At 44.1% G+C, this 27,666-nt stretch overlaps 15 non-coding genes and 2 pseudogenes across 15 annotated transcripts; all 17 read right to left on the minus strand.

The window, feature by feature from the left end:
- Positions 1–985: 985 nt before the first annotated feature.
- On the minus strand, positions 986–1,176 carry LOC141219038 (U2 spliceosomal RNA). Its single transcript, XR_012287666.1, has one exon. It is a non-coding gene; the product is annotated as a U2 spliceosomal RNA (small nuclear RNA).
- A 1,115-nt stretch (positions 1,177–2,291) lies between these two features.
- On the minus strand, positions 2,292–2,482 carry LOC141219039 (U2 spliceosomal RNA). The gene has a single exon (XR_012287667.1). It is a non-coding gene; the product is annotated as a U2 spliceosomal RNA (small nuclear RNA).
- A 1,115-nt stretch (positions 2,483–3,597) lies between these two features.
- On the minus strand, positions 3,598–3,788 carry LOC141219040 (U2 spliceosomal RNA). Its single transcript, XR_012287668.1, has one exon. It is a non-coding gene; the product is annotated as a U2 spliceosomal RNA (small nuclear RNA).
- Positions 3,789–4,903: 1,115 nt separating this feature from the next.
- Positions 4,904–5,085, minus strand: LOC141219177 (U2 spliceosomal RNA). The gene has a single exon (XR_012287806.1). It is a non-coding gene; the product is annotated as a U2 spliceosomal RNA (small nuclear RNA).
- Positions 5,086–5,609: 524 nt separating this feature from the next.
- On the minus strand, positions 5,610–5,725 carry LOC141219219 (U2 spliceosomal RNA; annotated as a pseudogene).
- Positions 5,726–6,840: 1,115 nt separating this feature from the next.
- On the minus strand, positions 6,841–7,031 carry LOC141219042 (U2 spliceosomal RNA). Its single transcript, XR_012287670.1, has one exon. It is a non-coding gene; the product is annotated as a U2 spliceosomal RNA (small nuclear RNA).
- Positions 7,032–8,146: 1,115 nt separating this feature from the next.
- Positions 8,147–8,337, minus strand: LOC141219160 (U2 spliceosomal RNA). The gene has a single exon (XR_012287789.1). It is a non-coding gene; the product is annotated as a U2 spliceosomal RNA (small nuclear RNA).
- A 1,115-nt stretch (positions 8,338–9,452) lies between these two features.
- Positions 9,453–9,643, minus strand: LOC141219043 (U2 spliceosomal RNA). The gene has a single exon (XR_012287672.1). It is a non-coding gene; the product is annotated as a U2 spliceosomal RNA (small nuclear RNA).
- Positions 9,644–10,758: 1,115 nt separating this feature from the next.
- LOC141219150 (U2 spliceosomal RNA) lies at positions 10,759–10,949 on the minus strand. Its single transcript, XR_012287780.1, has one exon. It is a non-coding gene; the product is annotated as a U2 spliceosomal RNA (small nuclear RNA).
- A 1,115-nt stretch (positions 10,950–12,064) lies between these two features.
- LOC141219044 (U2 spliceosomal RNA) lies at positions 12,065–12,255 on the minus strand. The gene has a single exon (XR_012287673.1). It is a non-coding gene; the product is annotated as a U2 spliceosomal RNA (small nuclear RNA).
- Positions 12,256–13,370: 1,115 nt separating this feature from the next.
- Positions 13,371–13,561, minus strand: LOC141219045 (U2 spliceosomal RNA). The gene has a single exon (XR_012287674.1). It is a non-coding gene; the product is annotated as a U2 spliceosomal RNA (small nuclear RNA).
- Positions 13,562–14,676: 1,115 nt separating this feature from the next.
- Positions 14,677–14,867, minus strand: LOC141219046 (U2 spliceosomal RNA). Its single transcript, XR_012287675.1, has one exon. It is a non-coding gene; the product is annotated as a U2 spliceosomal RNA (small nuclear RNA).
- Positions 14,868–15,982: 1,115 nt separating this feature from the next.
- LOC141219047 (U2 spliceosomal RNA) lies at positions 15,983–16,173 on the minus strand. The gene has a single exon (XR_012287676.1). It is a non-coding gene; the product is annotated as a U2 spliceosomal RNA (small nuclear RNA).
- Positions 16,174–17,288: 1,115 nt separating this feature from the next.
- Positions 17,289–17,479, minus strand: LOC141219048 (U2 spliceosomal RNA). Its single transcript, XR_012287677.1, has one exon. It is a non-coding gene; the product is annotated as a U2 spliceosomal RNA (small nuclear RNA).
- Positions 17,480–18,594: 1,115 nt separating this feature from the next.
- Positions 18,595–18,807, minus strand: LOC141219212 (U2 spliceosomal RNA; annotated as a pseudogene).
- Positions 18,808–21,250: 2,443 nt separating this feature from the next.
- On the minus strand, positions 21,251–21,441 carry LOC141219050 (U2 spliceosomal RNA). The gene has a single exon (XR_012287678.1). It is a non-coding gene; the product is annotated as a U2 spliceosomal RNA (small nuclear RNA).
- Positions 21,442–22,556: 1,115 nt separating this feature from the next.
- LOC141219193 (U2 spliceosomal RNA) lies at positions 22,557–22,745 on the minus strand. Its single transcript, XR_012287817.1, has one exon. It is a non-coding gene; the product is annotated as a U2 spliceosomal RNA (small nuclear RNA).
- Positions 22,746–27,666: the final 4,921 nt, after the last annotated feature.

Below are 27,666 nucleotides of genomic sequence, written 5' to 3' on the forward strand. Positions count from 1 at the left end.
TTTCGGCTTGCTGCTGCTGCAATCCACGCGTTTTAGATCTGCATAACTCCACCTCTTTAAACACAGCACCTTCACCCCCTGCTGTTCCCACCCGCCTCAACACCGTTGGAAGGGAGGAGAACCAATTAAGGCGGGGGGTGGGGTGGAATGAGCAGCTGTCTACCCTTAGCAGGAGGGCTCCTGATTACATACCTCTCCTGCTGCTGCTGCTGGCTGTCCAGCAGCAGACTGAAGGTGGCTGCTGCTGTGCACAGGTATATAAAGGCTCAGAGCCTATTATGACACGCGCAGCCAGCGTTCCATTGCCACATTCCATCTACTGCAGGCAGGATACCTGGCTGGCTGAATGTCGCTGAGAAGCTCACAGAGACCGCCATAAGCAACAGTTTAACAGAATGCCACAGACTAATCAACCAAACTTTTTGGGTTGGGTTCTCTTTTATAGTCTGCAGGCATTAAATGAAAGAAGTCAGTGTTCCAGCAGAAGGAGACAACGTTTCAGAAAAGGCATTGTAGCAAACCAAAAAAGAAATTTTAAGCGCAGCAGAGTAACCAGCGCACATACCTGTTAGCTCAGGTGAGTTTAAAAGGCTGCTGTTGATAACAAGGGCATTTGCTAAATAGATGGTGTGTGTGCAACAATATACTGAAAGGTCAATTATATTGTGCAGCTTATCTCACCACCTGTAGTTATTTAGGTGAAAGCTCCAAAATGCTTGCCTAATATGTCTGTTTATCCAAAAGGAAGTAAAAAGGGAGAGCTAGAAAGATAGCATTGCATCACATTACATGGCAATGCAATGCACAGTTGCTGAAGTTGAACCAAAATGAGCTTGTAATCTGGCTTCTGCAACTTTGAACATGAAAAATCCAATGAGGAGAAGAAAAGCAAAGCCAAAGAGTCCATCCCCAAATCCGACAAACAAGCAAAATGAACAAAAAACATTGAATTCAATTCTTTCTGATTTTAGAAACTGCATTAAAGAAGGGGTGCACCGGTCCTGGAGATACTGCAATACCAGGTCAATGCGTGGAGTGGACAGAGCAAGCTCTTTTTCCATCTCCCTGTTCTAAAAATCCATTTAATATATGGTCCCCAGATAGGGGACGTATCAGATATTAAACTGATAAGAACAGATACTACACTTGATCTTAGCCAAAAGGCCGAGAAGCGATAACCAGAATTGGTTTCAAACTACGGAGCCACCCAAGGATCCTGAAAAGTCCATTTGTGGAGATGAGCTCCTGGACTCCCGTTAAGAAGACATGTTGTCAACCTCTAGATCCCTTACATGCCTGCACTTTTCGGCTTGCTGCTGCTGCAATCCACGCGTTTTAGATCTGCATAACTCCACCTCTTTAAACACAGCACCTTCACCCCCTGCTGTTCCCACCCGCCTCAACACCGTTGGAAGGGAGGAGAACCAATTAAGGCGGGGGGTGGGGTGGAACGAGCAGCTGTCTACCCTTAGCAGGAGGGCTCCTGATTACATACCTCTCCTGCTGCTGCTGCTGCTGGCTGTCCAGCAGCAGACTGAAGGTGGCTGCTGCTGTGCACAGGTATATAAAGGCTCAGAGCCTATTATGACACGCGCAGCCAGCGTTCCATTGCCACATTCCATCTACTGCAGGCAGGATACCTGGCTGGCTGAATGTCGCTGAGAAGCTCACAGAGACCGCCATAAGCAACAGTTTAACAGAATGCCACAGACTAATCAACCAAACTTTTTGGGTTGGGTTCTCTTTTATAGTCTGCAGGCATTAAATGAAAGAAGTCAGTGTTCCAGCAGAAGGAGACAACGTTTCAGAAAAGGCATTGTAGCAAACCAAAAAAGAAATTTTAAGCGCAGCAGAGTAACCAGCGCACATACCTGTTAGCTCAGGTGAGTTTAAAAGGCTGCTGTTGATAACAAGGGCATTTGCTAAATAGATGGTGTGTGTGCAACAATATACTGAAAGGTCAATTATATTGTGCAGCTTATCTCACCACCTGTAGTTATTTAGGTGAAAGCTCCAAAATGCTTGCCTAATATGTCTGTTTATCCAAAAGGAAGTAAAAAGGGAGAGCTAGAAAGATAGCATTGCATCACATTACATGGCAATGCAATGCACAGTTGCTGAAGTTGAACCAAAATGAGCTTGTAATCTGGCTTCTGCAACTTTGAACATGAAAAATCCAATGAGGAGAAGAAAAGCAAAGCCAAAGAGTCCATCCCCAAATCCGACAAACAAGCAAAATGAACAAAAAACATTGAATTCAATTCTTTCTGATTTTAGAAACTGCATTAAAGAAGGGGTGCACCGGTCCTGGAGATACTGCAATACCAGGTCAATGCGTGGAGTGGACAGAGCAAGCTCTTTTTCCATCTCCCTGTTCTAAAAATCCATTTAATATATGGTCCCCAGATAGGGGACGTATCAGATATTAAACTGATAAGAACAGATACTACACTTGATCTTAGCCAAAAGGCCGAGAAGCGATAACCAGAATTGGTTTCAAACTACGGAGCCACCCAAGGATCCTGAAAAGTCCATTTGTGGAGATGAGCTCCTGGACTCCCGTTAAGAAGACATGTGGTCAACCTCTAGATCCCTTACATGCCTAAACTTTTCGGCTTGCTGCTGCTGCAATCCACGCGTTTTAGATCTGCATAACTCCACCTCTTTAAACACAGCACCTTCACCCCCTGCTGTTCCCACCCGCCTCAACACCGTTGGAAGGGAGGAGAACCAATTAAGGCGGGGGGTGGGGTGGAACGAGCAGCTGTCTACCCTTAGCAGGAGGGCTCCTGATTACATACCTCTCCTGCTGCTGCTGCTGCTGGCTGTCCAGCAGCAGACTGAAGGTGGCTGCTGCTGTGCACAGGTATATAAAGGCTCAGAGCCTATTATGACACGCGCAGCCAGCGTTCCATTGCCACATTCCATCTACTGCAGGCAGGATACCTGGCTGGCTGAATGTCGCTGAGAAGCTCACAGAGACCGCCATAAGCAACAGTTTAACACAATGCCACAGACTAATCAACCAAACTTTTTGGGTTGGGTTCTCTTTTATAGTCTGCAGGCATTAAATGAAAGAAGTCAGTGTTCCAGCAGAAGGAGACAACGTTTCAGAAAAGGCATTGTAGCAAACCAAAAAAGAAATTTTAAGCGCAGCAGAGTAACCAGCGCACATACCTGTTAGCTCAGGTGAGTTTAAAAGGCTGCTGTTGATAACAAGGGCATTTGCTAAATAGATGGTGTGTGTGCAACAATATACTGAAAGGTCAATTATATTGTGCAGCTTATCTCACCACCTGTAGTTATTTAGGTGAAAGCTCCAAAATGCTTGCCTAATATGTCTGTTTATCCAAAAGGAAGTAAAAAGGGAGAGCTAGAAAGATAGCATTGCATCACATTACATGGCAATGCAATGCACAGTTGCTGAAGTTGAACCAAAATGAGCTTGTAATCTGGCTTCTGCAACTTTGAACATGAAAAATCCAATGAGGAGAAGAAAAGCAAAGCCAAAGAGTCCATCCCCAAATCCGACAAACAAGCAAAATGAACAAAAAACATTGAATTCAATTCTTTCTGATTTTAGAAACTGCATTAAAGAAGGGGTGCACCGGTCCTGGAGATACTGCAATACCAGGTCAATGCGTGGAGTGGACAGAGCAAGCTCTTTTTCCATCTCCCTGTTCTAAAAATCCATTTAATATATGGTCCCCAGATAGGGGACGTATCAGATATTAAACTGATAAGAACAGATACTACACTTGATCTTAGCCAAAAGGCCGAGAAGCGATAACCAGAATTGGTTTCAAACTACGGAGCCACCCAAGGATCCTGAAAAGTCCATTTGTGGAGATGAGCTCCTGGACTCCCGTTAAGAAGACATGTTGTCAACCTCTAGATCCCTTACATGCCTGCACTTTTCGGCTTGCTGCTGCTGCAATCCACGCGTTTTAGATCTGCATAACTCCACCTCTTTAAACACAGCACCTTCACCCCCTGCTGTTCCCACCCGCCTCAACACCGTTGGAAGGGAGGAGAACCAATTAAGGCGGGGGGTGGGGTGGAACGAGCAGCTGTCTACCCTTAGCAGGAGGGCTCCTGATTACATACCTCTCCTGCTGCTGCTGCTGCTGGCTGTCCAGCAGCAGACTGAAGGTGGCTGCTGCTGTGCACAGGTATATAAAGGCTCAGAGCCTATTATGACACGCGCAGCCAGCGTTCCATTGCCACATTCCATCTACTGCAGGCAGGATACCTGGCTGGCTGAATGTCGCTGAGAAGCTCACAGAGACCGCCATAAGCAACAGTTTAACAGAATGCCACAGACTAATCAACCAAACTTTTTGGGTTGGGTTCTCTTTTATAGTCTGCAGGCATTAAATGAAAGAAGTCAGTGTTCCAGCAGAAGGAGACAACGTTTCAGAAAAGGCATTGTAGCAAACCAAAAAAGAAATTTTAAGCGCAGCAGAGTAACCAGCGCACATACCTGTTAGCTCAGGTGAGTTTAAAAGGCTGCTGTTGATAACAAGGGCATTTGCTAAATAGATGGTGTGTGTGCAACAATATACTGAAAGGTCAATTATATTGTGCAGCTTATCTCACCACCTGTAGTTATTTAGGTGAAAGCTCCAAAATGCTTGCCTAATATGTCTGTTTATCCAAAAGGAAGTAAAAAGGAAGAGCTAGAAAGATAGCATTGCATCACATTACATGACAATGCAATGCACAGTTGCTGAAGTTGAACCAAAATGAGCTTGTAATCTGGCTTCTGCAACTTTGAACATGAAAAATCCAATGAGGAGAAGAAAAGCAAAGCCAAAGAGTCCATCCCCAAATCCGACAAACAAGCAAAATGAACAAAAAACATTGAATTCAATTCTTTCTGATTTTAGAAACTGCATTAAAGAAGGGGTGCACCGGTCCTGGAGATACTGCAATACCAGGTCAATGCGTGGAGTGGACAGAGCAAGCTCTTTTTCCATCTCCCTGTTCTAAAAATCCATTTAATATATGGTCCCCAGATAGGGGACGTATCAGATATTAAACTGATAAGAACAGATTTTTTGATTGAAGCTGCATCCAAGGCACTGAAAAATGTGACCGAAGTCACACCAAAACAGCGCACGAGGTGAGGATTCATGTGGACCCTTCCCGGAGGAGAGGGTTCCCAATAAACCATCCCCATCCCTCCGAGCCAGAAGGCCACAGCGAGGGTCAGGGATCTCCGATGCTCTCCCTAGCCGAAGCCGGAGAAGAGCCGTTTTCGTGCTCCCAGCTTCCATCTAGGCTGCCACCCTAGTGGAGCTGGAGCCTGTGTTGGTTTCTCAGCCCAAAGCTGACCGGACCTCCGACCGGGTTTATAAAAATTCCCCTTCCTAGCCCGGAGGCCAGGAATAGGGGGGGTTGCTCAGAAAGTATGATTGGCAAAGGTGCGGCGTGCTACGAAGCCAAGTCTTTCTGGGGTTCCCAGTCCCAGTAAGCTTGGACTCCCACCAGGGCGCCTACTCCTGGGGCACATTGCTCCAAAGCCCTCACACTTACCCAGCCTAGTGACTTCGATCCTGGAGGGCCATGTTTTCCATCAGATAACTCTATGAGCCACCTGGCGTACTAACAAGTGCACCAAACCAGTGTGTAATATGCATCAATTTACTAGGGCAGCCCAAGGACAAAACTGCCTTTTCAAAAGATACTACACTTGATCTTAGCCAAAAGGCCGAGAAGCGATAACCAGAATTGGTTTCAAACTACGGAGCCACCCAAGGATCCTGAAAAGTCCATTTGTGGAGATGAGCTCCTGGACTCCCGTTAAGAAGACATGTTGTCAACCTCTAGATCCCTTACATGCCTGCACTTTTCGGCTTGCTGCTGCTGCAATCCACGCGTTTTAGATCTGCATAACTCCACCTCTTTAAACACAGCACCTTCACCCCCTGCTGTTCCCACCCGCCTCAACACCGTTGGAAGGGAGGAGAACCAATTAAGGCGGGGGGTGGGGTGGAACGAGCAGCTGTCTACCCTTAGCAGGAGGGCTCCTGATTACATACCTCTCCTGCTGCTGCTGCTGCTGGCTGTCCAGCAGCAGACTGAAGGTGGCTGCTGCTGTGCACAGGTATATAAAGGCTCAGAGCCTATTATGACACGCGCAGCCAGCGTTCCATTGCCACATTCCATCTACTGCAGGCAGGATACCTGGCTGGCTGAATGTCGCTGAGAAGCTCACAGAGACCGCCATAAGCAACAGTTTAACAGAATGCCACAGACTAATCAACCAAACTTTTTGGGTTGGGTTCTCTTTTATAGTCTGCAGGCATTAAATGAAAGAAGTCAGTGTTCCAGCAGAAGGAGACAACGTTTCAGAAAAGGCATTGTAGCAAACCAAAAAAGAAATTTTAAGCGCAGCAGAGTAACCAGCGCACATACCTGTTAGCTCAGGTGAGTTTAAAAGGCTGCTGTTGATAACAAGGGCATTTGCTAAATAGATGGTGTGTGTGCAACAATATACTGAAAGGTCAATTATATTGTGCAGCTTATCTCACCACCTGTAGTTATTTAGGTGAAAGCTCCAAAATGCTTGCCTAATATGTCTGTTTATCCAAAAGGAAGTAAAAAGGGAGAGCTAGAAAGATAGCATTGCATCACATTACATGGCAATGCAATGCACAGTTGCTGAAGTTGAACCAAAATGAGCTTGTAATCTGGCTTCTGCAACTTTGAACATGAAAAATCCAATGAGGAGAAGAAAAGCAAAGCCAAAGAGTCCATCCCCAAATCCGACAAACAAGCAAAATGAACAAAAAACATTGAATTCAATTCTTTCTGATTTTAGAAACTGCATTAAAGAAGGGGTGCACCGGTCCTGGAGATACTGCAATACCAGGTCAATGCGTGGAGTGGACAGAGCAAGCTCTTTTTCCATCTCCCTGTTCTAAAAATCCATTTAATATATGGTCCCCAGATAGGGGACGTATCAGATATTAAACTGATAAGAACAGATACTACACTTGATCTTAGCCAAAAGGCCGAGAAGCGATAACCAGAATTGGTTTCAAACTACGGAGCCACCCAAGGATCCTGAAAAGTCCATTTGTGGAGATGAGCTCCTGGACTCCCGTTAAGAAGACATGTTGTCAACCTCTAGATCCCTTACATGCCTGCACTTTTCGGCTTGCTGCTGCTGCAATCCACGCGTTTTAGATCTGCATAACTCCACCTCTTTAAACACAGCACCTTCACCCCCTGCTGTTCCCACCCGCCTCAACACCGTTGGAAGGGAGGAGAACCAATTAAGGCGGGGGGTGGGGTGGAACGAGCAGCTGTCTACCCTTAGCAGGAGGGCTCCTGATTACATACCTCTCCTGCTGCTGCTGCTGCTGGCTGTCCAGCAGCAGACTGAAGGTGGCTGCTGCTGTGCACAGGTATATAAAGGCTCAGAGCCTATTATGACACGCGCAGCCAGCGTTCCATTGCCACATTCCATCTACTGCAGGCAGGATACCTGGCTGGCTGAATGTCGCTGAGAAGCTCACAGAGACCGCCATAAGCAACAGTTTAACAGAATGCCACAGACTAATCAACCAAACTTTTTGGGTTGGGTTCTCTTTTATAGTCTGCAGGCATTAAATGAAAGAAGTCAGTGTTCCAGCAGAAGGAGACAACGTTTCAGAAAAGGCATTGTAGCAAACCAAAAAAGAAATTTTAAGCGCAGCAGAGTAACCAGCACACATACCTGTTAGCTCAGGTGAGTTTAAAAGGCTGCTGTTGATAACAAGGGCATTTGCTAAATAGATGGTGTGTGTGCAACAATATACTGAAAGGTCAATTATATTGTGCAGCTTATCTCACCACCTGTAGTTATTTAGGTGAAAGCTCCAAAATGCTTGCCTAATATGTCTGTTTATCCAAAAGGAAGTAAAAAGGGAGAGCTAGAAAGATAGCATTGCATCACATTACATGGCAATGCAATGCACAGTTGCTGAAGTTGAACCAAAATGAGCTTGTAATCTGGCTTCTGCAACTTTGAACATGAAAAATCCAATGAGGAGAAGAAAAGCAAAGCCAAAGAGTCCATCCCCAAATCCGACAAACAAGCAAAATGAACAAAAAACATTGAATTCAATTCTTTCTGATTTTAGAAACTGCATTAAAGAAGGGGTGCACCGGTCCTGGAGATACTGCAATACCAGGTCAATGCGTGGAGTGGACAGAGCAAGCTCTTTTTCCATCTCCCTGTTCTAAAAATCCATTTAATATATGGTCCCCAGATAGGGGACGTATCAGATATTAAACTGATAAAAACAGATACTACACTTGATCTTAGCCAAAAGGCCGAGAAGCGATAACCAGAATTGGTTTCAAACTACGGAGCCACCCAAGGATCCTGAAAAGTCCATTTGTGGAGATGAGCTCCTGGACTCCCGTTAAGAAGACATGTTGTCAACCTCTAGATCCCTTACATGCCTGCACTTTTCGGCTTGCTGCTGCTGCAATCCACGCGTTTTAGATCTGCATAACTCCACCTCTTTAAACACAGCACCTTCACCCCCTGCTGTTCCCACCCGCCTCAACACCGTTGGAAGGGAGGAGAACCAATTAAGGCGGGGGGTGGGGTGGAACGAGCAGCTGTCTACCCTTAGCAGGAGGGCTCCTGATTACATACCTCTCCTGCTGCTGCTGCTGCTGGCTGTCCAGCAGCAGACTGAAGGTGGCTGCTGCTGTGCACAGGTATATAAAGGCTCAGAGCCTATTATGACACGCGCAGCCAGCGTTCCATTGCCACATTCCATCTACTGCAGGCAGGATACCTGGCTGGCTGAATGTCGCTGAGAAGCTCACAGAGACCGCCATAAGCAACAGTTTAACAGAATGCCACAGACTAATCAACCAAACTTTTTGGGTTGGGTTCTCTTTTATAGTCTGCAGGCATTAAATGAAAGAAGTCAGTGTTCCAGCAGAAGGAGACAACGTTTCAGAAAAGGCATTGTAGCAAACCAAAAAAGAAATTTTAAGCGCAGCAGAGTAACCAGCGCACATACCTGTTAGCTCAGGTGAGTTTAAAAGGCTGCTGTTGATAACAAGGGCATTTGCTAAATAGATGGTGTGTGTGCAACAATATACTGAAAGGTCAATTATATTGTGCAGCTTATCTCACCACCTGTAGTTATTTAGGTGAAAGCTCCAAAATGCTTGCCTAATATGTCTGTTTATCCAAAAGGAAGTAAAAAGGGAGAGCTAGAAAGATAGCATTGCATCACATTACATGGCAATGCAATGCACAGTTGCTGAAGTTGAACCAAAATGAGCTTGTAATCTGGCTTCTGCAACTTTGAACATGAAAAATCCAATGAGGAGAAGAAAAGCAAAGCCAAAGAGTCCATCCCCAAATCCGACAAACAAGCAAAATGAACAAAAAACATTGAATTCAATTCTTTCTGATTTTAGAAACTGCATTAAAGAAGGGGTGCACCGGTCCTGGAGATACTGCAATACCAGGTCAATGCGTGGAGTGGACAGAGCAAGCTCTTTTTCCATCTCCCTGTTCTAAAAATCCATTTAATATATGGTCCCCAGATAGGGGACGTATCAGATATTAAACTGATAAGAACAGATACTACACTTGATCTTAGCCAAAAGGCCGAGAAGCGATAACCAGAATTGGTTTCAAACTACGGAGCCACCCAAGGATCCTGAAAAGTCCATTTGTGGAGATGAGCTCCTGGACTCCCGTTAAGAAGACATGTTGTCAACCTCTAGATCCCTTACATGCCTGCACTTTTCGGCTTGCTGCTGCTGCAATCCACGCGTTTTAGATCTGCATAACTCCACCTCTTTAAACACAGCACCTTCACCCCCTGCTGTTCCCACCCGCCTCAACACCGTTGGAAGGGAGGAGAACCAATTAAGGCGGGGGGTGGGGTGGAACGAGCAGCTGTCTACCCTTAGCAGGAGGGCTCCTGATTACATACCTCTCCTGCTGCTGCTGCTGCTGGCTGTCCAGCAGCAGACTGAAGGTGGCTGCTGCTGTGCACAGGTATATAAAGGCTCAGAGCCTATTATGACACGCGCAGCCAGCGTTCCATTGCCACATTCCATCTACTGCAGGCAGGATACCTGGCTGGCTGAATGTCGCTGAGAAGCTCACAGAGACCGCCATAAGCAACAGTTTAACAGAATGCCACAGACTAATCAACCAAACTTTTTGGGTTGGGTTCTCTTTTATAGTCTGCAGGCATTAAATGAAAGAAGTCAGTGTTCCAGCAGAAGGAGACAACGTTTCAGAAAAGGCATTGTAGCAAACCAAAAAAGAAATTTTAAGCGCAGCAGAGTAACCAGCGCACATACCTGTTAGCTCAGGTGAGTTTAAAAGGCTGCTGTTGATAACAAGGGCATTTGCTAAATAGATGGTGTGTGTGCAACAATATACTGAAAGGTCAATTATATTGTGCAGCTTATCTCACCACCTGTAGTTATTTAGGTGAAAGCTCCAAAATGCTTGCCTAATATGTCTGTTTATCCAAAAGGAAGTAAAAAGGGAGAGCTAGAAAGATAGCATTGCATCACATTACATGGCAATGCAATGCACAGTTGCTGAAGTTGAACCAAAATGAGCTTGTAATCTGGCTTCTGCAACTTTGAACATGAAAAATCCAATGAGGAAAAGAAAAGCAAAGCCAAAGAGTCCATCCCCAAATCCGACAAACAAGCAAAATGAACAAAAAACATTGAATTCAATTCTTTCTGATTTTAGAAACTGCATTAAAGAAGGGGTGCACCGGTCCTGGAGATACTGCAATACCAGGTCAATGCGTGGAGTGGACAGAGCAAGCTCTTTTTCCATCTCCCTGTTCTAATAATCCATTTAATATATGGTCCCCAGATAGGGGACGTATCAGATATTAAACTGATAAGAACAGATACTACACTTGATCTTAGCCAAAAGGCCGAGAAGCGATAACCAGAATTGGTTTCAAACTACGGAGCCACCCAAGGATCCTGAAAAGTCCATTTGTGGAGATGAGCTCCTGGACTCCCGTTAAGAAGACATGTTGTCAACCTCTAGATCCCTTACATGCCTGCACTTTTCGGCTTGCTGCTGCTGCAATCCACGCGTTTTAGATCTGCATAACTCCACCTCTTTAAACACAGCACCTTCACCCCCTGCTGTTCCCACCCGCCTCAACACCGTTGGAAGGGAGGAGAACCAATTAAGGCGGGGGGTGGGGTGGAACGAGCAGCTGTCTACCCTTAGCAGGAGGGCTCCTGATTACATACCTCTCCTGCTGCTGCTGCTGCTGGCTGTCCAGCAGCAGACTGAAGGTGGCTGCTGCTGTGCACAGGTATATAAAGGCTCAGAGCCTATTATGACACGCGCAGCCAGCGTTCCATTGCCACATTCCATCTACTGCAGGCAGGATACCTGGCTGGCTGAATGTCGCTGAGAAGCTCACAGAGACCGCCATAAGCAACAGTTTAACAGAATGCCACAGACTAATCAACCAAACTTTTTGGGTTGGGTTCTCTTTTATAGTCTGCAGGCATTAAATGAAAGAAGTCAGTGTTCCAGCAGAAGGAGACAACGTTTCAGAAAAGGCATTGTAGCAAACCAAAAAAGAAATTTTAAGTGCAGCAGAGTAACCAGCGCACATACCTGTTAGCTCAGGTGAGTTTAAAAGGCTGCTGTTGATAACAAGGGCATTTGCTAAATAGATGGTGTGTGTGCAACAATATACTGAAAGGTCAATTATATTGTGCAGCTTATCTCACCACCTGTAGTTATTTAGGTGAAAGCTCCAAAATGCTTGCCTAATATGTCTGTTTATCCAAAAGGAAGTAAAAAGGGAGAGCTAGAAAGATAGCATTGCATCACATTACATGGCAATGCAATGCACAGTTGCTGAAGTTGAACCAAAATGAGCTTGTAATCTGGCTTCTGCAACTTTGAACATGAAAAATCCAATGAGGAGAAGAAAAGCAAAGCCAAAGAGTCCATCCCCAAATCCGACAAACAAGCAAAATGAACAAAAAACATTGAATTCAATTCTTTCTGATTTTAGAAACTGCATTAAAGAAGGGGTGCACCGGTCCTGGAGATACTGCAATACCAGGTCAATGCGTGGAGTGGACAGAGCAAGCTCTTTTTCCATCTCCCTGTTCTAAAAATCCATTTAATATATGGTCCCCAGATAGGGGACGTATCAGATATTAAACTGATAAGAACAGATACTACACTTGATCTTAGCCAAAAGGCCGAGAAGCGATAACCAGAATTGGTTTCAAACTACGGAGCCACCCAAGGATCCTGAAAAGTCCATTTGTGGAGATGAGCTCCTGGACTCCCGTTAAGAAGACATGTTGTCAACCTCTAGATCCCTTACATGCCTTCACTTTTCGGCTTGCTGCTGCTGCAATCCACGCGTTTTAGATCTGCATAACTCCACCTCTTTAAACACAGCACCTTCACCCCCTGCTGTTCCCACCCGCCTCAACACCGTTGGAAGGGAGGAGAACCAATTAAGGCGGGGGGTGGGGTGGAACGAGCAGCTGTCTACCCTTAGCAGGAGGGCTCCTGATTACATACCTCTCCTGCTGCTGCTGCTGCTGGCTGTCCAGCAGCAGACTGAAGGTGGCTGCTGCTGTGCACAGGTATATAAAGGCTCAGAGCCTATTATGACACGCGCAGCCAGCGTTCCATTGCCACATTCCATCTACTGCAGGCAGGATACCTGGCTGGCTGAATGTCACTGAGAAGCTCACAGAGACCGCCATAAGCAACAGTTTAACAGAATGCCACAGACTAATCAACCAAACTTTTTGGGTTGGGTTCTCTTTTATAGTCTGCAGGCATTAAATGAAAGAAGTCAGTGTTCCAGCAGAAGGAGACAACGTTTCAGAAAAGGCATTGTAGCAAACCAAAAAAGAAATTTTAAGCGCAGCAGAGTAACCAGCGCACATACCTGTTAGCTCAGGTGAGTTTAAAAGGCTGCTGTTGATAACAAGGGCATTTGCTAAATAGATGGTGTGTGTGCAACAATATACTGAAAGGTCAATTATATTGTGCAGCTTATCTCACCACCTGTAGTTATTTAGGTGAAAGCTCCAAAATGCTTGCCTAATATGTCTGTTTATTCAAAAGGAAGTAAAAAGGGAGAGCTAGAAAGATAGCATTGCATCACATTACATGGCAATGCAATGCACAGTTGCTGAAGTTGAACCAAAATGAGCTTGTAATCTGGCTTCTGCAACTTTGAACATGAAAAATCCAATGAGGAGAAGAAAAGCAAAGCCAAAGAGTCCATCCCCAAATCCGACAAACAAGCAAAATGAACAAAAAACATTGAATTCAATTCTTTCTGATTTTAGAAACTGCATTAAAGAAGGGGTGCACCGGTCCTGGAGATACTGCAATACCAGGTCAATGCGTGGAGTGGACAGAGCAAGCTCTTTTTCCATCTCCCTGTTCTAAAAATCCATTTAATATATGGTCCCCAGATAGGGGACGTATCAGATATTAAACTGATAAGAACAGATACTACACTTGATCTTAGCCAAAAGGCCGAGAAGCGATAACCAGAATTGGTTTCAAACTACGGAGCCACCCAAGGATCCTGAAAAGTCCATTTGTGGAGATGAGCTCCTGGACTCCCGTTAAGAAGACATGTTGTCAACCTCTAGATCCCTTACATGCCTGCACTTTTCGGCTTGCTGCTGCTGCAATCCACGCGTTTTAGATCTGCATAACTCCACCTCTTTAAACACAGCACCTTCACCCCCTGCTGTTCCCACCCGCCTCAACACCGTTGGAAGGGAGGAGAACCAATTAAGGCGGGGGGTGGGGTGGAACGAGCAGCTGTCTACCCTTAGCAGGAGGGCTCCTGATTACATACCTCTCCTGCTGCTGCTGCTGCTGGCTGTCCAGCAGCAGACTGAAGGTGGCTGCTGCTGTGCACAGGTATATAAAGGCTCAGAGCCTATTATGACACGCGCAGCCAGCGTTCCATTGCCACATTCCATCTACTGCAGGCAGGATACCTGGCTGGCTGAATGTCGCTGAGAAGCTCACAGAGACCGCCATAAGCAACAGTTTAACAGAATGCCACAGACTAATCAACCAAACTTTTTGGGTTGGGTTCTCTTTTATAGTCTGCAGGCATTAAATGAAAGAAGTCAGTGTTCCAGCAGAAGGAGACAACGTTTCAGAAAAGGCATTGTAGCAAACCAAAAAAGAAATTTTAAGCGCAGCAGAGTAACCAGCGCACATACCTGTTAGCTCAGGTGAGTTTAAAAGGCTGCTGTTGATAACAAGGGCATTTGCTAAATAGATGGTGTGTGTGCAACAATATACTGAAAGGTCAATTATATTGTGCAGCTTATCTCACCACCTGTAGTTATTTAGGTGAAAGCTCCAAAATGCTTGCCTAATATGTCTGTTTATCCAAAAGGAAGTAAAAAGGGAGAGCTAGAAAGATAGCATTGCATCACATTACATGGCAATGCAATGCACAGTTGCTGAAGTTGAACCAAAATGAGCTTGTAATCTGGCTTCTGCAACTTTGAACATGAAAAATCCAATGAGGAGAAGAAAAGCAAAGCCAAAGAGTCCATCCCAAAATCCGACAAACAAGCAAAATGAACAAAAAACATTGAATTCAATTCTTTCTGATTTTAGAAACTGCATTAAAGAAGGGGTGCACCGGTCCTGGAGATACTGCAATACCAGGTCAATGCGTGGAGTGGACAGAGCAAGCTCTTTTTCCATCTCCCTGTTCTAAAAATCCATTTAATATATGGTCCCCAGATAGGGGACGTATCAGATATTAAACTGATAAGAACAGATACTACACTTGATCTTAGCCAAAAGGCCGAGAAGCGATAACCAGAATTGGTTTCAAACTACGGAGCCACCCAAGGATCCTGAAAAGTCCATTTGTGGAGATGAGCTCCTGGACTCCCGTTAAGAAGACATGTTGTCAACCTCTAGATCCCTTACATGCCTGCACTTTTCGGCTTGCTGCTGCTGCAATCCACGCGTTTTAGATCTGCATAACTCCACCTCTTTAAACACAGCACCTTCACCCCCTGCTGTTCCCACCCGCCTCAACACCGTTGGAAGGGAGGAGAACCAATTAAGGCGGGGGGTGGGGTGGAACGAGCAGCTGTCTACCCTTAGCAGGAGGGCTCCTGATTACATACCTCTCCTGCTGCTGCTGCTGCTGGCTGTCCAGCAGCAGACTGAAGGTGGCTGCTGCTGTGCACAGGTATATAAAGGCTCAGAGCCTATTATGACACGCGCAGCCAGCGTTCCATTGCCACATTCCATCTACTGCAGGCAGGATACCTGGCTGGCTGAATGTCGCTGAGAAGCTCACAGAGACCGCCATAAGCAACAGTTTAACAGAATGCCACAGACTAATCAACCAAACTTTTTGGGTTGGGTTCTCTTTTATAGTCTGCAGGCATTAAATGAAAGAAGTCAGTGTTCCAGCAGAAGGAGACAACGTTTCAGAAAAGGCATTGTAGCAAACCAAAAAAGAAATTTTAAGCGCAGCAGAGTAACCAGCGCACATACCTGTTAGCTCAGGTGAGTTTAAAAGGCTGCTGTTGATAACAAGGGCATTTGCTAAATAGATGGTGTGTGTGCAACAATATACTGAAAGGTCAATTATATTGTGCAGCTTATCTCACCACCTGTAGTTATTTAGGTGAAAGCTCCAAAATGCTTGCCTAATATGTCTGTTTATCCAAAAGGAAGTAAAAAGGGAGAGCTAGAAAGATAGCATTGCATCACATTACATGGCAATGCAATGCACAGTTGCTGAAGTTGAACCAAAATGAGCTTGTAATCTGGCTTCTGCAACTTTGAACATGAAAAATCCAATGAGGAGAAGAAAAGCAAAGCCAAAGAGTCCATCCCCAAATCCGACAAACAAGCAAAATGAACAAAAAACATTGAATTCAATTCTTTCTGATTTTAGAAACTGCATTAAAGAAGGGGTGCACCGGTCCTGGAGATACTGCAATACCAGGTCAATGCGTGGAGTGGACAGAGCAAGCTCTTTTTCCATCTCCCTGTTCTAAAAATCCATTTAATATATGGTCCCCAGATAGGGGACGTATCAGATATTAAACTGATAAGAACAGATACTACACTTGATCTTAGCCAAAAGGCCGAGAAGCGATAACCAGAATTGGTTTCAAACTACGGAGCCACCCAAGGATCCTGAAAAGTCCATTTGTGGAGATGAGCTCCTGGACTCCCGTTAAGAAGACATGTTGTCAACCTCTAGATCCCTTACATGCCTGCACTTTTCGGCTTGCTGCTGCTGCAATCCACGCGTTTTAGATCTGCATAACTCCACCTCTTTAAACACAGCACCTTCACCCCCTGCTGTTCCCACCCGCCTCAACACCGTTGGAAGGGAGGAGAACCAATTAAGGCGGGGGGTGGGGTGGAACGAGCAGCTGTCTACCCTTAGCAGGAGGGCTCCTGATTACATACCTCTCCTGCTGCTGCTGCTGCTGGCTGTCCAGCAGCAGACTGAAGGTGGCTGCTGCTGTGCACAGGTATATAAAGGCTCAGAGCCTATTATGACACGCGCAGCCAGCGTTCCATTGCCACATTCCATCTACTGCAGGCAGGATACCTGGCTGGCTGAATGTCGCTGAGAAGCTCACAGAGACCGCCATAAGCAACAGTTTAACAGAATGCCACAGACTAATCAACCAAACTTTTTGGGTTGGGTTCTCTTTTATAGTCTGCAGGCATTAAATGAAAGAAGTCAGTGTTCCAGCAGAAGGAGACAACGTTTCAGAAAAGGCATTGTAGCAAACCAAAAAAGAAATTTTAAGCGCAGCAGAGTAACCAGCGCACATACCTGTTAGCTCAGGTGAGTTTAAAAGGCTGCTGTTGATAACAAGGGCATTTGCTAAATAGATGGTGTGTGTGCAACAATATACTGAAAGGTCAATTATATTGTGCAGCTTATCTCACCACCTGTAGTTATTTAGGTGAAAGCTCCAAAATGCTTGCCTAATATGTCTGTTTATCCAAAAGGAAGTAAAAAGGGAGAGCTAGAAAGATAGCATTGCATCACATTACATGGCAATGCAATGCACAGTTGCTGAAGTTGAACCAAAATGAGCTTGTAATCTGGCTTCTGCAACTTTGAACATGAAAAATCCAATGAGGAGAAGAAAAGCAAAGCCAAAGAGTCCATCCCAAAATCCGACAAACAAGCAAAATGAACAAAAAACATTGAATTCAATTCTTTCTGATTTTAGAAACTGCATTAAAGAAGGGGTGCACCGGTCCTGGAGATACTGCAATACCAGGTCAATGCGTGGAGTGGACAGAGCAAGCTCTTTTTCCATCTCCCTGTTCTAAAAATCCATTTAATATATGGTCCCCAGATAGGGGACGTATCAGATATTAAACTGATAAGAACAGATACTACACTTGATCTTAGCCAAAAGGCCGAGAAGCGATAACCAGAATTGGTTTCAAACTACGGAGCCACCCAAGGATCCTGAAAAGTCCATTTGTGGAGATGAGCTCCTGGACTCCCGTTAAGAAGACATGTTGTCAACCTCTAGATCCCTTACATGCCTGCACTTTTCGGCTTGCTGCTGCTGCAATCCACGCGTTTTAGATCTGCATAACTCCACCTCTTTAAACACAGCACCTTCACCCCCTGCTGTTCCCACCCGCCTCAACACCGTTGGAAGGGAGGAGAACCAATTAAGGCGGGGGGTGGGGTGGAACGAGCAGCTGTCTACCCTTAGCAGGAGGGCTCCTGATTACATACCTCTCCTGCTGCTGCTGCTGCTGGCTGTCCAGCAGCAGACTGAAGGTGGCTGCTGCTGTGCACAGGTATATAAAGGCTCAGAGCCTATTATGACACGCGCAGCCAGCGTTCCATTGCCACATTCCATCTACTGCAGGCAGGATACCTGGCTGGCTGAATGTCGCTGAGAAGCTCACAGAGACCGCCATAAGCAACAGTTTAACAGAATGCCACAGACTAATCAACCAAACTTTTTGGGTTGGGTTCTCTTTTATAGTCTGCAGGCATTAAATGAAAGAAGTCAGTGTTCCAGCAGAAGGAGACAACGTTTCAGAAAAGGCATTGTAGCAAACCAAAAAAGAAATTTTAAGCGCAGCAGAGTAACCAGCGCACATACCTGTTAGCTCAGGTGAGTTTAAAAGGCTGCTGTTGATAACAAGGGCATTTGCTAAATAGATGGTGTGTGTGCAACAATATACTGAAAGGTCAATTATATTGTGCAGCTTATCTCACCACCTGTAGTTATTTAGGTGAAAGCTCCAAAATGCTTGCCTAATATGTCTGTTTATCCAAAAGGAAGTAAAAAGGGAGAGCTAGAAAGATAGCATTGCATCACATTACATGGCAATGCAATGCACAGTTGCTGAAGTTGAACCAAAATGAGCTTGTAATCTGGCTTCTGCAACTTTGAACATGAAAAATCCAATGAGGAGAAGAAAAGCAAAGCCAAAGAGTCCATCCCCAAATCTGACAAACAAGCAAAATGAACAAAAAACATTGAATTCAATTCATTCTGATTTTAGAAACTGCATTAAAGAAGGGGTGCACCGGTCCTGGAGATACTGCAATACCAGGTCAATGCGTGGAGTGGACAGAGCAAGCTCTTTTTCCATCTCCCTGTTCTAAAAATCCATTTAATATATGGTCCCCAGATAGGGGACGTATCAGATATTAAACTGATAAGAACAGATTTTTTTTTTTTTTTTTTTTTTTTTTTTTTTTTTTTTTTTTTAACACTCAGAAATTAAGTTTTATAATCTTAAATCATATATCACCAAACTCAAGATTTTAGTTCCATCATCGTGTTTAGATATTATATTTATATTTTTTCATTTGAATTAATATATATAAAGTTAAACATAACAATTCGTTTGCAGTTTCAACAGTTTCCAAACAAATCACAACTGACATTACTTCACCCGGTTTCCCAAACTAAATATCCCCTTTTTCTCTTTTACTTTCCTCCCAACAAAACCCCTTAACTTCTTTTCTTCCTCCTCATGCTCTAACCGCATCTGTTCCCAATCATACTCTTCCTCATCATCTCTGAAAGTCACCACCTTCTCCAACACTTTACCCTTTTCCTCTTTTACTTCTTTCTTTTCACCAGATACTTTCCTTGATCCACAATTTTCCTGTACCGTTACCTTTTTCTTCAATTTCACCTTTAAACTTTCAACTTCTTTTCCCTGCTTATTCTCCTCTATAATTATCGCATCAACTTCCTTCTTCATTTTATCACCAATATCTTCCTTTTGTCCTCCAAAGTTCTTTTCAAAAGTTCCTTTGCTGCTTTCCATGTAACAATACCCAGAACTCCCGTTTACCATAATCCTCCCATTATGCAAATTTTCTTCTCCTGTTGTCCACACCAAAAAACGTCTCTTTCCGTTCCAAATACCAACTTTGTTCCTGTATAATTTCTGAAACTTTACCATCTTACATTTAGATTCCAAAAAAACCATTATCTCCTCTATTTCCACAAACGGATTGTCCATGTAAATTATCACACTCTTCGGTTTCCCCATGAATGATGCACTTACTCCAATTTTCCCAGAATCCTCTTCACTCCAGCCTTTGAAAAAATGAATGCACTTTTCCTCAGAAACTAGAGTCACATCACAAACTTTACCTTGCTTTATTTCTTGCATACAGTAGATATCCTTCTCCAAAACTTCATATTTCCTCAAAATTTCCAGAATCCATTTTTCTTCCAAAAAAGTTTCTTCCGTCTCCCGTTTCACAAAAAAACGTAAGCATCTCTTCTTTTTCCAAAACTCCATCTCAACGATCCGTTTTCCTTCCGTTTTTTCCTTTTAATCCTCCAAATGTTGCCACCACAGCTATGTGTGGCGACAGTTGCCCCCCACAGCTATGTGTGGTGACAAGGTGATCGCCTCTCGTTGCCCAGGGACTAATCCGACTCCCTAATAGCAGCAGGGGGGTTTAGCTCCACCGATAAGTGTAGCGATCCCCCCAGGCCAAGGAGCCGGGTACCCCAAGCGCCTCCCAGCCAAGACCAAGGCAGAAACCGCTAGATCACTGCACTTGATCTTAGCCAAAAGGCCGAGAAGCGATAACCAGAATTGGTTTCAAACTACGGAGCCACCCAAGGATCCTGAAAAGTCCATTTGTGGAGATGAGCTCCTGGACTCCCGTTAAGAAGACATGTTGTCAACCTCTAGATCCCTTACATGCCTGCACTTTTCGGCTTGCTGCTGCTGCAATCCACGCGTTTTAGATCTGCATAACTCCACCTCTTTAAACACAGCACCTTCACCCCCTGCTGTTCCCACCCGCCTCAACACCGTTGGAAGGGAGGAGAACCAATTAAGGCGGGGGGTGGGGTGGAACGAGCAGCTGTCTACCCTTAGCAGGAGGGCTCCTGATTACATACCTCTCCTGCTGCTGCTGCTGCTGGCTGTCCAGCAGCAGACTGAAGGTGGCTGCTGCTGTGCACAGGTATATAAAGGCTCAGAGCCTATTATGACACGCGCAGCCAGCGTTCCATTGCCACATTCCATCTACTGCAGGCAGGATACCTGGCTGGCTGAATGTCGCTGAGAAGCTCACAGAGACCGCCATAAGCAACAGTTTAACAGAATGCCACAGACTAATCAACCAAACTTTTTGGGTTGGGTTCTCTTTTATAGTCTGCAGGCATTAAATGAAAGAAGTCAGTGTTCCAGCAGAAGGAGACAACGTTTCAGAAAAGGCATTGTAGCAAACCAAAAAAGAAATTTTAAGCGCAGCAGAGTAACCAGCGCACATACCTGTTAGCTCAGGTGAGTTTAAAAGGCTGCTGTTGATAACAAGGGCATTTGCTAAATAGATGGTGTGTGTGCAACAATATACTGAAAGGTCAATTATATTGTGCAGCTTATCTCACCACCTGTAGTTATTTAGGTGAAAGCTCCAAAATGCTTGCCTAATATGTCTGTTTATCCAAAAGGAAGTAAAAAGGGAGAGCTAGAAAGATAGCATTGCATCACATTACATGGCAATGCAATGCACAGTTGCTGAAGTTGAACCAAAATGAGCTTGTAATCTGGCTTCTGCAACTTTGAACATGAAAAATCCAATGAGGAGAAGAAAAGCAAAGCCAAAGAGTCCATCCCCAAATCCGACAAACAAGCAAAATGAACAAAAAACATTGAATTCAATTCTTTCTGATTTTAGAAACTGCATTAAAGAAGGGGTGCACCGGTCCTGGAGATACTGCAATACCAGGTCAATGCGTGGAGTGGACAGAGCAAGCTCTTTTTCCATCTCCCTGTTCTAAAAATCCATTTAATATATGGTCCCCAGATAGGGGACGTATCAGATATTAAACTGATAAGAACAGATACTACACTTGATCTTAGCCAAAAGGCCGAGAAGCGATAACCAGAATTGGTTTCAAACTACGGAGCCACCCAAGGATCCTGAAAAGTCCATTTGTGGAGATGAGCTCCTGGACTCCCGTTAAGAAGACATGTTGTCAACCTCTAGATCCCTTACATGCCTGCACTTTTCGGCTTGCTGCTGCTGCAATCCACGCGTTTTAGATCTGCATAACTCCACCTCTTTAAACACAGCACCTTCACCCCCTGCTGTTCCCACCCGCCTCAACACCGTTGGAAGGGAGGAGAACCAATTAAGGCGGGGGGTGGGGTGGAACGAGCAGCTGTCTACCCTTAGCAGGAGGGCTCCTGATTACATACCTCTCCTGCTGCTGCTGCTGCTGGCTGTCCAGCAGCAGACTGAAGGTGGCTGCTGCTGTGCACAGGTATATAAAGGCTCAGAGCCTATTATGACACGCGCAGCCAGCGTTCCATTGCCACATTCCATCTACTGCAGGCAGGATACCTGGCTGGCTGAATGTCGCTGAGAAGCTCACAGAGACCGCCATAAGCAACAGTTTAACAGAATGCCACAGACTAATCAACCAAACTTTTTGGGTTGGGTTCTCTTTTATAGTCTGCAGGCATTAAATGAAAGAAGTCAGTGTTCCAGCAGAAGGAGACAACGTTTCAGAAAAGGCATTGTAGCAAACCAAAAAAGAAATTTTAAGCGCAGCAGAGTAACCAGCGCACATACCTGTTAGCTCAGGTGAGTTTAAAAGGCTGCTGTTGATAACAAGGGCATTTGCTAAATAGATGGTGTGTGTGCAACAATATACTGAAAGGTCAATTATATTGTGCAGCTTATCTCACCACCTGTAGTTATTTAGGTGAAAGCTCCAAAATGCTTGCCTAATATGTCTGTTTATCCAAAAGGAAGTAAAAAGGGAGAGCTAGAAAGATAGCATTGCATCACATTACATGGCAATGCAATGCACAGTTGCTGAAGTTGAACCAAAATGAGCTTGTAATCTGGCTTCTGCAACTTTGAACATGAAAAATCCAATGAGGAGAAGAAAAGCAAAGCCAAAGAGTCCATCCCCAAATCCGACAAACAAGCAAAATGAACAAAAAACATTGAATTCAATTCTTTCTGATTTTAGAAACTGCATTAAAGAAGGGGTGCACCGGTCCTGGAGATACTGCAATACCAGGTCAATGCGTGGAGTGGACAGAGCAAGCTCTTTTTCCATCTCCCTGTTCTAAAAATCCATTTAATATATGGTCCCCAGATAGGGGACGTATCAGATATTAAACTGATAAGAACAGATAAGGTTTCAACGCAATTTTATTGATTCAAAAGTATATTTACAAAGGTTTTAAAAAAGAACATTTATAACATTACAATAAAATGATAAAACATGATAATAATCAATTCAAGTTTTTTGTATAAAACACAATTTACCATCATAAAACCATTGTAACAATTAAGAAAATCATAATTACAGATGTACTTGGGTTTATTTAATTACCACTAATTGTGTTCCATAATTGTACACACCACATAGAAGCCGCTTCTTTTGCTCCATACAGTTTTTTATCTCTGAGATAGTAAATATACATTTCACTTAAAGCAATTTTTATACAGTCTGTTGAACCAATTCCTGGAGACCTAAAAGTCTGACCGTTTTCTCAAGTATCACATACTGTTTAGGTGGGCACAGGAGCACAGGAGAACTTAAAGGTAGGCTAAACCACCTTTTAAAAATCATTCCTGCTGCATATTTTAAAAAATAACTAAAAATGCCATCAGATTTAAAAACCTTAAAACAAAAGCAGAAATACTTTATATGGAAAAAGGTAAAAAAATTGGGTACATCTTTACCTCCATTAGATTTACATTTGTACATCAGATCTCTTTTTAACTTTTCCATTTTTGAACCCCATAAAAACATAAAAACAATTCTTGTTACTTTCTTGATTTGTAAATTGGAAGGGGGAAACACCATTGCAACATACAACATAATGGGAATTAAAACGGCTTTAATAATTAAAATTTTACCTTCCATACTAAGGTTCCTTAAATTCCACAATGAGATCTTTATTTCTATTTTATCCATTGCAGAGTCCCAGTTAGGGTCCCCCTCATTGGCTTGGTTAAAAATAATTCCTAAAATTTTTATGTGATTTTTCTGTATCACTATCCCAGGGGTCAAAGAGGAGTCCCATCCCCCCACATTAAAACAGTCACATTTATCTATATTTAATTTAAAACCTGAGGCTTCACAGAAAAATTGTGTGTTTCTCAATACCCTCCTCAGAGATGTGGAATCTGGACATAGTATGGTAACATCATCCATGTAACTTAGGGCTTTAAGTTGCATACCCCTACTCCCGGGAATAGGTACCCCTTTAATTACTTTATCTTTTCTCAGTATGGTTAATAGTGGTTCCATAACACAGATAAAGAGCAGTGGTGAGAGAGGGCACCCTTGTTTCACCCCTGATAATAGAGGAACCCCCTTCGTTAAAAACCCATTTACAGAAATTTGACTAAAACAAGAATGATATAAAAGCATAATGCGGGTTAAAATTTTCTCTGGAAATGCCATTTTTTTAAGAACCATAAAAAGAAATTCATGCGATACCCTGTCAAAAGCTTTTTCAAAGTCTAAGGATAAAATAGCAAGGTTTTGACTTCTCTCTTTTGAATACCATATGGTATCCCTAATTATGTTGAGGGACTCAGCTATGGTTCTTCCGGGAACACCACATACCTGGTTAGGGTGAATTAATTTGGCTATAAAGGGTTTTAAACGGACTGCAATAAGTTTAGCTAAAATTTTATAATCAAGGTTTAAAAGCATAATAGGCCGCCAGTTTTTAAGTTGGCTCCTATCCCCTTTTTTATATATTAAAGATACCAGACCTCTCCTCCAAGATGGGGGTAATTTATTAGTATTAAAAGCTTCTTTAAACAATAAAAACATATCGTTCTTTAAAATTCCCCAAAAAGTCAGATAAAACTCAATCGGTAGACCGTCTTCCCCAGGGGCTTTCCCACTGGAGAAACTTTTAAAAATCTGTAAAAGTTCCTCACTGGTGAGATCCCTAGATAAAACACCCTGGTCTAAAATATCTAACTTAAAATCAAGGGAATTAATAGCATACTCTAAAAAGGATGGATCTATAACTTTAGTGTTAAAAAGAAGTTGATAAAAATTAAAAGCTTTTCCTAACATACCCTTAATATCATTTTCACCTTCAAGATTTAGGATTGCGTCCCTCCTCCCCATTACCTTTTTGAAGAAGAATCGGGAGCATTTCTCTCCTTCCTCCAGGTGCTGTACATGGGAGTTAAAAATTATTTGTTTTCCTTTTTCATTAAGAGCATTTTTTATTTCAGACTTAAGATTTGCAATATCATCATCCACATCAATACCAACTTCTTTTAGTTTAAAGAGTACTTGTAATCTCATATTAAAAACATAAAACCACTGCTTTTTCTTTTTTGCTTTCATTTTCCCTGCCTTAATAAAAAATAATTTAATCTTAGGTTTAATGCTCTCCCACCAATCCAGCATCGAGGCGCGGGGGTCTCTCTTTGATTGCCAGCACTGGTAGGCCTGCACAAACCTCTTTTGAATATCAATATCCTCTAGGAGAGTTGTATTTAATCTCCATGGGCCTCTTGAGGTATTTTGTTCCCCTGCTAACTCTAAAAACACAGATAAAACTTTATGATCAGAGAATAAATTAGATAAAAGAAAACATTTACAAGGTTTAAAGGCAGTAGAAGCAAATATGAAATCAATTCTAGAAGAAACTCTTCCATTGGACCATGTAACACCTGGATCCGCCGGCAAGAGTTCCTTCCAGCAGTCCTGTAATCTAAAATCATCAATTAAACTTTTCAACAAATAGGAGGTACGGTCTTTACGATTCACATCCCCACCCTGCCGGGATTCCCCATCACGTAAACAATTAAAATCTCCTCCCACTAGCAGGGGGGTTGACCCAACACAAAATAATGGCAATATTTCAAGTAAATCCGCCCTTTCCTGCTTCCCAGGAGGAGCGTACACATTTAATAAACGTAAAGAAAGTCCATTAAAAACAAGATGTATTAAAATAGCTCTGCCAGGTATAATTTCAGTCACAGATTGAATGATGGTAGAATGTCCACGGCAAAGTAGTCCAACTCCGGCAGCACGACAGTCATTAGCACCGGACCACACAGAAGCGCCCAGTTTCCAGTCTTCTTTTAAGTCCTTATAATTTAAATTACTCTGTATACCACATTCTTGTAGAAAGCAGAAATCAAAGTCCAATGTCTCTAAATAAGAAAATAAAGCAGCCCTACGTGTAGGGCTCTTTAGGGACCTCACATTTAGTGAGGAGATTTTAAGAGGAACAGACATTAAGAAGAATCAGGATCTGAAGATGGGAAGAAGTCAATACACGGCACCTCCTCCTCCGCATCTCCAGGGGTCAGGATTTGTTTAATATTACCGGGATCTGAAGCAGGCAAAAAAGCATCATCCACTTTTGGCTCCTCATCTGGACCTCGACATCCGTGTTTTCTTTGGATATCAGGTTGCTTTACGTCCTCCCGTTGCCTTTTCAGAGGCTGGGAGCTGTCCATCTTTTCCAAGTCCTGTGCATCTGCAGTCCTCATGGCGGTCTGGTCTATGGAACGGGTGTCATCCCTCTGGGTCGTCTTGTCCTCTGGTCTGGTCACGGAACTACTGCGACTTCTGGTTCGAGGACCAGGGCTCGACTGGGTCTTAGCCGGGTCCTTTTTACTTCGCGCCCTAGAGGTCTCTCTTTCCGACACACTGGTTGATCGATTAAGGAGCGTACCCTTTTTGCCCTTACCCAAGATCACCGATGATGGTGTGGCGAATCTGGGTGCTTGCTTAATCGGGGTACTAGAGGTCTCCTCAGTTCCACATAATGCCGGTGGTGCATTCATGCTGGATGAGGACCCTTCCTCTTGACTCTGAGATACGGCAACATCTAGAGCCAGAACATCGATCAATTCCACAGAGAGAGAACCCTCGGTTAATCTTATGGAACCCCTACGACCGTCCTTCTGTGGAACTACCAGCGGGCCCTCTGGCGGAGCCGTTGAAGGATTTGGTCCGGACCCGTCAGCGTGCGCCAACCCAGGTCCAGGGGCAGGTGTAGTAATACTCCCTCCGAAGTATTCTTGGATAGTCAGTTGACCTGACTTAAACATGTCATATGTTTTTGACTTTTTGCTCGGACAATTCCTGAAGGCGTGACCTGCCTTCCCACATAGGTTACATACGATCTCAGAGTCACACGTAGCGGAGGTGTGCCCACTCTTACCGCACTTGTTGCAAAAGACTACATGAGCCCTTGTACAATTTTCTCGTGTATGCCCATATTCATGACAATTCCGGCATTGAAGGGGCATTCCTGGGTAGCGTAGGAATCCCCTGACATTACCAATGGCAAAATTAGCAGGCGGGTGGTGAAGACCACCAATGCCGCTCTGATCTGGATGGAACTTCACCAGGTATTTCCTCTTCCCATTCCAGAAGCGCTGGGAGTTGAGGATATCATGTGAGAAGCGCACTGACTTGCAGTAACGCTTCAAAAAGGTTTCGATATCGCCCTCAGAGACGAATGGGCTGTACATGAAGATCACCAAGGGTACTTCTTCTTCACCGTACAGGAAGTCAAAGCTTAGCCCGTTCAGTCTCTCATCGTCCTTGTCCGCAACCATCAGTGCTGCATGGATATTATCACAGCATGATTTAGCCATAAAGGAAATGGTATATCGCCCACGGAATTCCTGATCATAAAGACACAGGATCTTATCTCGCTCCAGGTGGAAGAACCCAAAAAGAATCTCATGCACGATGTACTGCAGATTCTTCTCATGGCGCTGGCATTCATCCACCATGATTCTAATGGACTGTCGCAGTGGAGTCTCCCCCACCGCAAATCCAAAAGAAAAAGGCATTTTCGGCCCTCAGGGACTAAGCCCTCCCCCAATAGTAACAAGGGAATGAATCCCACAAAAGCAGGAACAAACCCAAGACCGAGGGAGGGGTACCCCAAGAACTTACACAGCCCACTAAGCGATAAAGCTCAGCAAAGGAAAACGCCCTTATTTCCTCGGGTCGCCCCGAAGACAAGACGCGATCGCTCCCCGTTGTCCGGGGACTAAGCCGACCTGCCAATAGCTGCAAGGGGGTGAAGCTCCCTCAGTTAAGAGAGAGCGATCCCCCAAGGCCAACAAGTCGGGTACCCCA

Source organism: Phyllobates terribilis, unplaced genomic scaffold, assembly GCF_046119375.1.
Source record: "Phyllobates terribilis strain yellow unplaced genomic scaffold, ASM4611937v1 Scaffold_255__1_contigs__length_2797608, whole genome shotgun sequence".
In the NCBI taxonomy this organism is placed as follows: domain Eukaryota; kingdom Metazoa; phylum Chordata; class Amphibia; order Anura; family Dendrobatidae; genus Phyllobates; species Phyllobates terribilis.